Raw genomic sequence first — 14,113 nt, forward strand, 5'->3', positions numbered from 1 at the left:
TACAAAGCAGGGAAAACCCTTTTTTCGTTAGGAGAGAGCAAATGTATTTGTTGTTCTTGGATTCCTTTCTGTAAGTTTGTCACTATTGTTTTAATTTTCTGAACTGTGTAATCTTGTCATGTTGATCCACACAAACAGTTTCTTTTCCCGAGAGTACGCAAAGAGCGCACCTTATTTTTATAGAAGAAAAGAGAGGACAATTACAAGATGTTGTCAATGTATCATCAACAACCACACCACTCCTTAGCACCTAGGCAGACAACTCACAAAGATCTTTTAGAAGAAAAAAACAGCTTAATCATGTGACCCGTATTTTTCGATAAAGAGTGAATTTTATTGACTCAAAATGAAGCATCAAGAGGATACAAACACATTGAGCGCACACCCGGCCTCTGCATAACTAAGATGCACACAGCCAACACTAACACACGCACACAAAAAGCACGCCAGCAAATAGCAAAGTCATATAAGACCAAAGCTATGCGTAGGCGAGAAAAAAAAAAGATCAGATCCACGTTCGGCAAACTACAATAATGACCATATATGCACCAACTACCTCATGACACCACACGGACGACGAGATTCTTCAACGGTAACCCGCATAGATCTCCTTTTGACTGACACATAAACATCACGACACCAGCATATACGGTGACATGGTTGATCACTTCATTGCATTGCCGGACCGGCACGGAACACAGGGGTGTCGATTCCGATGTGAACATTCCTCAACTGCACGTTTACATTCAACCATGAGAGAACCATTATATTTCCTAAATTCATCTCAGCACTCACCAGTGGTTGCACAAGTGATAAAAATATGGGAATGATCCACATTCGAGTCCCACAAATACATTTGCTTAAATAACGAGTTTGTAATATTCTGAGTCTCCTTCAAATTATCTGCGAGAGAACCATTATTTTTCGTTAGTACAAAGATATTATTTTTCCTTGCTCTCCAAGAAGTCTTCTTGTCAAAATATTTGGTATTTGGATCCCCATTTCAACCATCCAATATGTGGCCTTTGTTTCCACATAATTTCTTGCTTCAAGGGAAGCTCATCCATCTCACCTAAAATTTCTTCCTCTCTTTATTTGCAGCTTTATAATTTCTTTTATAGAGGAAATTGAATTCAAAAAATGTCTATTGAATGGCGTACTAGCACATCATACTTCACAGATCTCTATAAGAAATGGACTGTTTTGACAAAATCACCAAGCTACACCCATCTTCTTTTCATTCTACCGGTGGTACTTATTTACTTCCTTCTTCGAATGAGGAGTCTAGCGGTACTCTTAACACTATTTTTTTTTAGATGAACGGCTTAGGGTACACCATTAGGCTCCGCTTGGATTGTTGTTTGGCCCCTGAATAACCTCGTAAAACTATACACACCTCTAGGCGTGCTTTATTTGAGGCGAAAGTCACGCTGCCGCCAGTATTATACACCTGTAAACTAAATCCAAACGTTAAAACTTACACCGATTCCAAGCTGGCCTTATCATTTCTTAACAATCAGAAGAAATATTTCATCTATGTCTATGTTGATTGGGATTTTTCTAACATTCATTCGATTCAGAAACGTGAGAATTCAGTTCAATAAAAATTGTAATTTGCACTCATTTGCGTTTTTTCTAGAAATAAAGCAAGTTTCACTTTTTGCTAAACTACAGTTACATTTTCTAAATCGATTGAGACTTAAGAAAAATTCCAGTCAACTTAAAATTAGCGGAAAAAAATCTAAGAGAAGAAAAGAGGTGTGATGACCAAACATGGGCAATTCCTGTGTACTCACTCTGTAAATTAATATAGGTCTTTTAGATCACTATAAGGCCTCAACTCAAGCTCACTTTTGTTTAATCAGATCAGATAACATTGGCATCTATCCCTCAAGAAAAAAAAAAGGATACCGTTGGCATCTACCAGCTGTGTTTGAGAAGTCAAAACCTACGAAGAGGTACTCAACAGAAATAAAAATAAGCGACGAAATTTGAAGCTAAAATGAAGCGTATGTTCTTCTCCAACAATTCCAACACATGCCTCCACGTTTCGACGTGCCGTCAAAGCAAATGACTGCATAAGGGATCTAGCGCTGCCATTGTTTTCTATAACAACAAAACAAATGTTAAAGAAAGATTAAGGTGCCGCGGACCACGCACGGGGCTACCCAAACATCGGGGGTGGGGGCAAAAATATCCACATCCGTTGCATCCATGCACCCCACAGCACAGCTTTGTAGGAGTACTACTACTCTGGATCGTTTGCTGCATTATCGCTACTCCATCTGTTCATTTTTATAACATCATGAAGACATTTCAGACAATGTGCAAAACAGCCTATTTTAAGTTGTCTGAAAAGACTTACAAAAATGAACGGAGGGAGTATCATATATTTGGGTGTTAATTTTACATTCTGAAACCCTCAACTGAAAAATGATGCCGATTTGATTTGCCCTGTTTTACCCTTTGTGCTCTTCGGTTGCCTGTCCTGAAGATCAGAATTTCTGATGTCAAAAATCTTGGATCGTTAATGTCCGGATGGCCCGCCAATGCGACTGGTCCCACAAGCCGATGATCAGGGGAGCTTTGCGTCGTGGGGTGTGGGTCCGCTTTAAACATGGGAGTGGGTCCCGCGGAGCGCCAGATTGGGAAACCATGGATGCTGTTCTGTGCATCTATGCACGCAGCAGAGCAAAGAAGCCTTTATCAGTTGAGAGGCTGTGGGTCGAGATTTGAAGAGAGGAGAAGACGGACGTCGACGCCATGACACGCCGCCCGTGATGTGTCCACTGACCGGCTAACCAGAATCATGTCGTCGTTTAAACTCTCGTGTGATATGGACGTCCGTCATGGTCCCGCTGGGTATCGCCGTCGGAGCCACCGGTGCTGATACGACATACGAGACCTCTCGTCTACCCCCAAAAATACTGCATCATGTAGACGTGTACGTACTCGCATACGACAAGCGGCGAACAATCTATGCTCACTGGCTTAGCCTCCAAGTATATATTCGCTGTCAAGCTAACGATAGTTATCCAGCCCAAAGCACGGTGACAAAGTACGTCAGAGGAAATACTACTACGTATAGAGTACTAATCTAAGCTATATCTACAGAGACACCTCGTTTTCTACGAAGTATTAGGCTACCGGCTACCAAAATGTATGAAGGAAAATACAGCTCGGGAGGGCGTATATACATAGCTCGGTAGCAGGTCACCGGTTTGACAGAAGGGAACGTAACAACTCCCCCATTCAGTTTCAGCCCTGCAATATTTTCAGGTTAATTCAGATCGGATGCGACAGCACCTGGAATCAGCAAATCTCACTGTCGCTGGCCAGGAGGAGAGAGCAGATCGATCCGTTGTTCTTTGGTTCCTTTCTGTAATCTTGTCACTCTAGAGCAAAATTCACTGTTCCAGGCCAGGAGAGGGACAGCAAATGGGTCCGTTCTTCTTGGATTCCTTTCTGTAAGCTTGTCACTATTTTCTTTTATTTCCTGAACTGTGTAACTCTGTCCCCGTTGATCTAGAAAAGACAGCTTTTATTTTCGAGACTACGCAAAGAGCGTACCTTATCTTTACAGAAGAAAATAGGGGACAATTTACTAGTGGATGTTGTCAATGTATCATCAACAACCACAGATCTTCCAGAAGAAAAAAGCAGCTTAATCATGTGACGCGCACAGATCTCCTTCTGACTGACTCGACACCAACATATATGATGACATGGTTGATCACTTGATTGCATGGCCGGACCGGCGCACAGGCCGGTGTTGATTCTGATGTGAACGCTCCTGAACAGCATGTTTTGTCATTGCACAAAAAGGTGGATGTGTCCTGAAACCGGACGTGTGGCTTTTGATATCCCGAGTGACCGAGCAGTGTTTGGTTGGCTAACGCGGATCACCACATCCGACACACCAAACGTCCATTTGTATGACCTTGAAGCCGCCTCCGTCATGGATGATGTCCAACATCTCCCCGTTGGCTAGCTGCTTGAAAAATTATCCGTAATCCTAAGTACTCTTTGGAATCGCATACCATCCTTTTCACAACTGTCCCTTTTCCCTGAAAACGTTTCGCCTGTTCAAAATGAGAGTGTTTGATTGTCGTCGTCGGTGGTTTTTGCTACGGTGTTTTTTTATTGATGTTCATAATCTAGTTGCTTGTCTGTGCTCGGCGGTGTAAACTGACTTCCGTGTCTCTTCTCAAAGGATAGACAGAGATTTATCTATCTGAAAAGGACGATGTTTTTTCCCTTTGCGACAGAGAAATGTACATCTGCAAAGTCAATTTACGGAGTTTTTCGGTACAATTGTCTACCTGGGGTATCAGCATTGTATATCTTGTCAGAGACCTTACATTTTAAATAATATTTTAACAAGCATAGAACAAGGTTTCCGATCTTGATTATACATTTCTCCGGGGCTTTGCAGTCGTAATTTGTAAATCAAACTCCGTACAACATAGTTAGTTTGAGCTCTTTTACGGTGATTGGCGAGTTACGACTCGTAATTTTGTGTAACTGCGCCTCTGTTTTTTTCTAACCGTCGGATCTAAGAAATGATTTAAAGAGTTTTTTTGTGTGAAAAGGATAGATTGTAAATTAGCAGGTCAATCTAGTCGCTAGTCAATCCCTGGTACAGCCTTCGTCGTTGTTAGGCTCCTCAATCCCCTCGCACAGGCGCCGCCGCCAACCCTGCCCTCGATCGTGGCGCCGCCAGCGTCCCTCCTGTCTCTCGTGCCGCCGTCCGTCGCCGACCCTCGCACAGCCGCAGCCGCCTGCTCTCCTCTGCTGCCCCAGCGCCCCGAGCATTGCCCCGTCGAATAGGCGCTCCCCACGGCAGCGCCTCCTCCCTGGATCAGCCACTGACGGCCATCAACGCCGGCGACCCAATCCATAGGAAGGTAACCCCGGGGCTTAATCTTCCGCCGCCGCCGCCGAGGACGGCCCTGTTTTTTCATGTACATCCTCTGACCCCGTTATCTATAACCGTCGATTCTCGCCCAGGACGAGTATCCCTCCCAGCCCCCTGCGCCGCCGTCTACCTCTGACGATTCCACACGCGTGTAGGCGACAATGGAACAAATTCAGACATTCAAAGATATTCATCCGTCAGAATATTCAGGTTCTGTACTTCTGTATTTCATGCCATTCTTTCTTTGTTCTCTCTTTTGCATTGCATGTGCACAGTAAACCACATAGTCATCCATCAATGAATGTCTGAATTTGTTCCATTCAGACATTCAAAGTCACATTCCGCACGCGTGTAGGTGTAGGTGATAGTGGAACCGGCCTGATCGCTTTGCAGTTTCTGAATTTGTTTGCTATGTTCTGAAATCACTTATATAAAAATCAACAAGTTTCTGAATTAATGATCTAAAAATCATCTAGTTTATGAAAATCAACAAGTCAATAATGCTGATCGATGGTCCAAACACCTCCAAGTGTCCAAGTAGATATCACACCCATTGCGGTTTTGGTAAGATTAGATTCAGTTTACGGTAGTTATAAAGCAGATGTCACACCCATTGCAGATGTATTTGTCACGTCTAGTAGATTGAGTGGTTTTGTTATTTGTGATAAGATTTCTTCTGTGATTTACTATTACCGTGAACCGATGTATTCGTAGCCAGTGAGTTGTAATTGCAGATGTCATGCCTAGGTGTTGTGTTCTCACATTTCTGGAGGTTGCATTGCATGTATTTGGAGTATTAATTTCAGCAGTTAAAATATGCACATATTTGGAGTGAGATTGCCATATGTAGTTCAGAACTGACCTAGCATGTTTAATTTACGCAGCATCTAAATCATGAGCTTAAGAAGCTGCTGTTTTGGAGTTGTGTGCCGCAATATGAGTAGTACATTTGTGAACCTGCTATGTAATGTTCAGATTCCAGCAAGGAAATTTGTGTGCCGCTATCCTGAACCTCCTCTGCTTTCTCTGAAACAGGTTTGCCATGTGAAGAAAAAGGATATGTGGAAGCTTTTGGATGGACAAAGGCTCCAGCAATGAAGAGAAGAGAGCTGCATTCCCTACTTGCAATTCTAGTAACTATCTTTGTTATAACTTGTAGAGTGTACCCGCAAAAAAAACTTGTAGAGTGTGATGGATTAATTGGGATGCTATGTAATCAGAGTACGTACCCTATCATATGTATCATGACTGATTGCGAGCAAGGTCTGCATTCTGTGAAGAAGACTCCCATTTATATGTTTATTAGTGATACTTTGTTGCGCTTGCTCTACTACTTCTGTACATTATTTGTGGAATTGGTCTTATGTAGCACTATTTCAACTGGAGTTGGTCGAGTCCTGCTCATTTTTCAAATGTTGTGTCTTATCCTAAGCTTGTTGATAGGTGATCGCCTTGTCATGTACTGACCCTGAACTCTGAAACTGATTCAACCAATGTGCTATCTTGATTGGTTATACCCAGATACATGTACAGATATATGATGGAAAATATGCATTTTGACAAATTGCACCAAATTTTTAAGCAAATACTCTTTGCCTGTCTCGTGAAATGTGCCTGTGCAAATTTGCATCAATCCAAAATGTAGTGACATTCTTAGTACAACTGGTCATTTAATTGACGTTATGAACATAAAACTGGTTTGGACTAGTGCAGCATATGCAATACAAAAATAGTAAAAACCATAATTAAGTGCGCGGGCATTAAAGAAACCTTTCATCTAAAAAATGAGCAACAACTCAAAGTTGAAAGCCTATTATTGTAAACATAGTCTCACAATTGTCTCTTCAATGAAGTGATTGTTGGTTCGAAAATAATGTAAACACTACTTGGGACAATAATTCAGCTCTAAAGCTTGAAATTGTAGAAAAACCAAAAGCCTACTCAAGAGGCTCGTCACTGCTGCCGAATTGTTATCTGCAAGTTTCTTCCTTTTGGGCGATGACCCATATTCTCCCAAGTCCCTCTCGCCGATATCCATGTACCCACATGCATATATGTCTTCTTTGGACATGCATATATGTCTTCTTCGGACATGTCCGGCCCAGAAGCATACGAAAGGTATTTAGATCATCATGCAAATGATGTGTCGCATGGTAATGCACTTGTAGCAACACGTGCAAAGAGGGTAACAAATTCACATAAAGCAGCCATTCTTCCAAATTGAGCCAATTCTGGTTTTCGAAGAAATACTATACATAATTACTGTCCATTCTATACGGCGCCATACACTGCCTAAATAGACAGATTCCTAGCTAATTTGAAGGGAAAATGGCCATAGTCCAGTGGCATAATCATAAGAATGTAACTCTTTTTCACAGCACAAAGGTTCTGAACCCATCAACTTGCAAGTTATATTCCAATGAAATTTACCATGTCCTGTATTACCTACTGACTCTAATCACTACCTACTGACTCCAATCACTGTAATCAAAAGCAGGGGGAAATAACTATTGCTCCCAGATATGCAATCCAAGATTTTCCTTTCATCATCAGTCCTGCGGATGATTTCTGCCTCCTCCACATATCCTGTTGTTTCCTGGATGTCAGGAACTTGCCACTCCTTGTAGTGAATTTCTGGCTGAACACCATAACTATCACAGTCCATCTTTTGTAGGCGCTTTTGCATCGATCTCATCTTACGTGGCATCTTAATCTTCTTCATCGTGGCTGCCCGCTGCAAGAGGTACAATGCGGTGTATCAGTACCATGGAAGGCTTGAAAGGGGCGGAGATGGCATTACAAACTAGTTTCAATCAGGTGGTTGAGAAAAACAATGCAGAAACTGATATTACACTTGGGATACCAGACTAGTTCTACTTCACTTTCCCCTCAATCAAATCATGGTATTTGTGGACATAGCTTACTATTGGTCAAACAAAAGAAGGCAGGGACATTTTCGAATCTAAAGGTGGTCTTGCATCAACAAGCAGAAGTAGCTTTTACTTAACATCGACTCAAAGATCAACTCCAACAGTGAGGTTAAGATCTACTTCACTACATAAAAAAGTTTTAGATGTAGTTCATTATCTAAAAATATTCATCTATTATTAAACAACATCATTCAGATCAAGATTGATAGTGGCCAAATCGACAGAATCTTGCATAGCAGGTTGAAGTCGGTTTCATCTTCAAAATCTTCAAGCATGTCGGAGACGTCGTTCGCGGCATCCTTAAGCCAATTCAGCCACAGAAGCATGGACTTATGCTTGATAGACTCCCTCTCAACGTCGCCGAGCACAACCTCCACCGACTCTGGCATCATCTTCATGTTCTCTAGATCGTTCCTCAGTTTCCTGTGCAGCTTGATGTTGCCTGAAATGGTAGAATTGATCTCGCCACCTTGATGACTGCCGAGGTGAGCATGCCCCTGAGTGCCACCTCGACTGTCGACATGGCTCGTGCCTGTCGAGTTGGGCTGTCTGCGAATAGTGGATTCGTCATTGAAGCTCCGGCCCTTATCAATGTAACAAAGCATTGGAAGCAAAAAAATGAATCAGCAACTGCAAAATCAATCATGACCTGTTTTACAGAATACAGATATCACACACTTGCAAATAATCAAGTCAATTAATAATATTTATAAAAGCTTAGACAAAAGGGAGTTGCCTACCTGCTCCATCAAGCATAATACTTTCATGAATATATTTGAAAGGGGTTCTCTTCTCTATTACAATATGTCATTTGATGCACTGTTAAGTGTTCGAAAGCAACTTGAAGAATTTGAATTTCCTTGCAAAGCTATAAATGATGGTCTTTGGCTTCAGGTTAGTCTATCCCTGTAAAATGGGCTTTTTCCCCTATAAATGCTTTTTTCCCTGTAAGACCATCTCTGAAACTTTGCTGATTTGTTAATGCAGATGCTCCTGTGCCGCAGAGTGCAAGCAATAGTTCCTGATACTTGCAGAAACTGTTGCCTTACAAGTAATTCTTGTGACTACAGGCAGGAGCATGATAGGACAAGTGCTTCAGGAACTGAAGGTAGTATCTGCCTTGCAGATGCCCAAGGCGATGGGAATGGTATGTTTAGTCCTGTGTGTGTTAACGCAAGAGGAGCAGCTGATGGACTTGCTGGCGTTGGGAGAGGAAACTCAAATGTGCCTGGTGCTGCTTGGGCTCCTACGCGTCATAACGAAGCAACATTCAGAATTTAGTTACATGGCCACTGTGGAAAGCTGATGTGCTTCATCAGATATTTTTACAGTTTCCAACTAGTAACCAGAACTGAAGAGCAATGGAAGCCTTGCCTTTGCAAGGAAGAAGGTAGAGTAAGAGATATGGGCCTGTAGACGGTGCTGCGCCGGGCTCTCCACAAATCCGGACTGGATTATGCAGACGTTGGGGACGACCTCTTCCGGGCGCGGCTGCTCCCTCTCCGCGACGGCATGGGCGGACTACATGCCGACGTCAGCGAGGGGACGTGGTTGCGCGGGCCCGTGGAGATATCTCCCCCGCGCCTGGAGCTCGTCCGGCGACGCCGCTGAATATGCCACCACCACGACCATCCGGATCCTCCTGCGCTGGATGCCGATCTGGTCGAGGACTCATCTATGAGGAGAGGAGCGAGGAGGAGAAGGCGCAGGAGAAGCGGCTGAGCCGGCGGCGCAGCGACCCGGGAGAGGAGGAGGCAAGCGGAGAGGGGATCGACAGATTGGGGACGAAGCGTGCAGGGCTAGATTTTCTTTTCCTTTTCTCCCAGCGCTGCACACTAAATTGGACGGATTTACCCTTTTAGAAAATGATTAGCCCCACCATAATCTTGTAATGGTCCCACAATTATTTGTAATTTCATGTAATTTTAGTTTAGTAACTCCCGATAACTCCTATTTCTCCACCGTTTGATCATAGTGAACGGACGGTCCCTAAAATCGCCAATCACTGTAACAGTTGTAAGTTAGTTTTCTTCTTTTTTTTAAAATAGTGTAGACACCTTACCTCTATGAGCACCTTCGAGAGATTGAGCCGGCATATCATTGGAAGGCCTGATATAAATTCACAAAAATGCGAGCATAAATTTCAACTCTAGAACTTGAACCCTGGCGGACTGGGATATCACTGCCCTCCGAAGCATCCAACTACAGATTGTTTCGCATTTGATAACATCTTCTAGTTGATTAAAAGACTATTCAAGCCCCAGCCTTCATGTCACCTTAAGACCTGTCTAGCATACCCTATTGGATGTTCATTGCGTCAATTTGTCAACAAAACACGCAAGGGAGCATGCGAAGAATGCCATACTGGGCCAGCATATCATTAACCGGTAGCAGCATGCCACAACATTCCAGTTTTGGAAACCTTCAAGAAGGCGCCAGCGCTATATGTCGCTCGTACCGAGTCCTACTAGAAATGGTGCACGGGTGACAATTAGCAGGCCAGCCCATTTCTTCGTGCGTAGTTCGCTCGCCTCGTAGCGGTCGCTATATATCTGGTGTACTACGCTTTTTTTGTTTTATTTTTTATTTTTTTTGTTTTCTTTTCTTTTTTACAATTTGCTTTGGTTTTTTGGTTTTTCGTTGTTAGTTATACTTTGTTTTTATTTTGTTTATTTCTTGTTTTTCTTTGTTTTCATCATGTTTTCTTGCTTCTCTTTTGTTTCTTTGACAGTTTTTGTTGGTTTTCTTGTCTGTTCCATTTTTCATTTCTCAACACATGACCACATTTGCTCTATGCATTGTGCATTTTTTGTATACAATAGATTTTTTACAAATTCTTAACATTTTTAATATTTTTTTCCATAGATGTGTACATATTTTTTATATCTTTTCACATTTTTCAAATACACTTTAAACATTTTTATTAAAATATGCTTAGAATAGACTTTCAAATACATTTTAAACATTTTTTTATGATACTTGTTTCTGAACTATGCAATCGTTTTTTTCAAATAATTTTTTTGAAAATGTCCCAAACATTTTGAAAAACAATTTATGAACTTTTTGTAATGTAACATACACTAAATTCCATTTAAAAAATATAAAGAAATTTCGTACACATGATTAACATTTTCTACCTTTTTTGATTTGCATTCTACATTTTCAATACATGTTTAATATTTTCCAAATGCAAGATTAATTTAAAAAAAATCTCTAAATGTTTTTATAATGTCTATATTTAGAATATTCTTGAATATGAAAAAAAAATGAAAAATAAAGCAATAAAAGAAAGATGTGTGAATAAAAGGGTAGAAAAACAGAAGAGAAAAAGGTAACTTTTTGAGACAAAGAGAGAAAAACAGGTAACAGCAGGCGAGCAGCGGCTACTGGGCCGGCCCCAATATGTGCTGCCCTGAAGGCGAGCCATGGTAGGGCATGCTGCGGGCGGCACGTTGGCACGCCCTAAAGAATTTTCCTGACATGTTCTTTTTTATCACATTATAAATGCAAAAGAAGGCCACATGAATGCACACACGCATACATTGTTCAACATTGTACAAATGCAATGTTTTAGAATATGAACATCTTTTATAATTTTGAGCAATGTTGTAGGGACTCATACATACACACCACTCACTTCTATTAGTAGTTGACGGAAACATCTTCTTCCGCTAAACACACATTGCCGGAAGATTTGAGATACATTTAGAAAAATGCGAGCACCAATGTCAAGTCTAGTATTTGAAGTTTGGTCGACCCAGGTATCACGGTTCTCCTAACGATCCAGTCAAAGGCTTTTTCTTAGGAAAAGCCGCTTGGCAATTTTATTGATCTAGTGGCAAAGTCACATCACTAGTTACATGCGGTAATAACAAGGCAGCTGTTTCATCTATCCAACCAAAAGAAGAGTTTGAATCAAAACAAAATCTACCAAGAAAATGTGCCAAGCCGTTTGCTTCTCTGGGACAGTGATTGAACGCAATACCTTGGATACTGTGTGCTAACTCGAAGCAATCTGCTAACACAGCTGCATAGGGACACCAAATTTCAGTATTTCCATTGCATGCTTCGACGAGCAAGACAATCTGACTCCACGTCACTCTGGAGCAGATTGGTTCGCACAAGTGGCTTCTTTTCTGGGTTCTCTTGAGTTCCTTTTCACTGTTTCATTTTTCTTCTTATAGAAGTTCCCTTTTAAAAAAAGGGTCAGAATTTCAAATTTTGGTCGAAGAAAAGCGTGTGTCTTCAAAAAAATGACCATGTTTTCTAATGTTGTCTGGAATTTCTAAAAGGTTCCCGTTTTAAATATATATATCATAAACTCAAATTATGTCCATGGTTCCCAAAAAGGTTAGTAATTTTCAAAAAGCACTCACATTTAAAAAAATGGCTCCAAATTTCAAAACAATTTCTTGTTTCTAATTTATTTCACAAATTTAAAAACTGTTCATGCTTTAAAAAATGTTGTGTTTTCAAAAAAATCTCATTTTCAAAAAGTGTTTGCTTTTTTTTAAAAAAAGTTCATGTTCTGAAATATTGTTCAAAATTTTAAAGTAAAATATATTGTTGACTCAAAAACCGCAATCTATAGTGCAGTCGAGTCAATAGTGTGCATCTTTCTATCGTACTGAGTCCCTACCAACCGCACAGAAAAAAGAACGTGAACCATTTGCTTAATGGGCTGGCTCGGTCTCTCACGTTTGTGCGTCTTGGGGCAATTTCGCGCAAAATCCGTCACATAGGAGTTCCTATCTGTCCGGCGGCCTTTGAGAATACTATTCAATTTTGTTCGAAACATTGAAGAAACATTCAATTTGGGGAATTTTGTATTATATGGGCCGCTGATTTGGGTCTAACATTGAAGAAACTTGATAGAACCTCCGGCGGCCTTTGAGAATACTATTCAATTTTGTTCGAAACTTGGCCATCATCCTTTCACTTACACCACTACACCAAAGCCCACTGGGCCCCATTTTCTCTTCGCTAGTTCAGACGCGGGACATCCTATACAATGTTTAGGCCTTTCCCAATGCAAAGGCGCTAAGTGCATGAAAATGCTTAACAACTAAACTCTCCAACGCATGGGTGCTTACTGCTTAGCTTCTTATAGATAAACTTCCTTCCTTTAATTTTTTAGCAGCTAGACTTTCCCATGCTTAATTGTTTTACCTAGGTCCACTTGCTTGACATCATTTATTCACTTAGTTTTGTCACATTAGTTTTTATTTTTTTGCCTATGTGGCATTCTTAGCACATGTACACCACACGACACTGAGACGGGCCTTAAGGTGCTAGGTAATGCTTCCAGTCTATCATCGCTATTTTTCCCTTCACGTTCATCTAAAGAAGCCAACAACTGATGGTTTAAAAAAAACTACTATAAGATTTCTAAAATTTCTGAAATGAAAAATGTTCATGAATTTACAAGAAGTTTATGAATTTAAAAATGTAAGATAATTTTAAAAAAGGATCTTTAATTTGCAATTCTCTAAAAAGACTTATATTTAGGAATGGAGGGAGTAGAATGCTCTCGAGTTTTGAGAAATATTCTTGCATTTACAAAATATTCGTGATTTTTTAGAATGTTTACAATTATTAAAAAATCACTCATTTTCAAAAATATGCACAAACTTGAAAAATATGTATGAATATTCATAATATTGACGAACTTGGAAACAAATTTAAAAACTATTCTTAGATTTAATAATAATGTTCATAATTTCTCGAGGAAATAAAGAAAGAACCAACAAGAAATAAAGGGAACAAGGGAAAAAAAGAACATCAAAAGATCCAAAAAATAAACAAAACCTTTGAACCGGCAGCTAAAAAATGAAAAGGAAAAAAATAAGAAAAAAACCGGGCAAATGAGCATTCTAGAATTTTTCAAAACTGGGATGAACATAGATTATTTTCCGTTATATGGGTAGCCCGCTAACAAAGAAAGTGTAATGCGGTTTGCACTGTTGAACTATGTACTGTCTTAAGCGTCAAATAGGATATTCAGTTCAAAGTCAGCTTGAGAAAACAAAACAAAGAATTGAAACCCTGATTGTTTTTAAAAAAAGAGTTCAATCACTTGGGCAGCAACTCCAACTAGTACATATATATTATCCGTATTTCTTAATTTAGCACACGCATATCAATCAGACACAACACCACTGGGATTTCTTAATTCGCATCCCCTTTACAATGTATCAACCTCTATAACAAAATACTTCCTCCGTTCCTAAATACAAGTCTTTTTAAAGATTTCAATAAGAACAAC

General features: G+C 40.4%; 2 long non-coding RNA genes across 2 annotated transcripts; one reads left to right on the top strand and one right to left on the bottom strand.

The window, feature by feature from the left end:
• Positions 1-4,642: 4,642 nt before the first annotated feature.
• On the top strand, positions 4,643-6,221 carry LOC119333503. The gene is made up of 3 exons (XR_005161207.1): positions 4,643-4,907; positions 5,011-5,128; positions 5,954-6,221. It is a non-coding gene; the product is annotated as an uncharacterized LOC119333503 (long non-coding RNA).
• An 890-nt stretch (positions 6,222-7,111) lies between these two features.
• On the bottom strand, positions 7,112-9,659 carry LOC119331228. Its single transcript, XR_005160425.1, has 2 exons — positions 8,589-9,659; positions 7,112-8,432 (listed from the first exon to the last, which is right to left on the bottom strand). It is a non-coding gene; the product is annotated as an uncharacterized LOC119331228 (long non-coding RNA).
• Between the last annotated feature and the right edge of the window lie 4,454 nt (positions 9,660-14,113).

The sequence above is a fragment of the Triticum dicoccoides genome, chromosome 7A (genome assembly GCF_002162155.2).
Source record: "Triticum dicoccoides isolate Atlit2015 ecotype Zavitan chromosome 7A, WEW_v2.0, whole genome shotgun sequence".
In the NCBI taxonomy this organism is placed as follows: Eukaryota; Viridiplantae; Streptophyta; class Magnoliopsida; order Poales; family Poaceae; genus Triticum; species Triticum dicoccoides.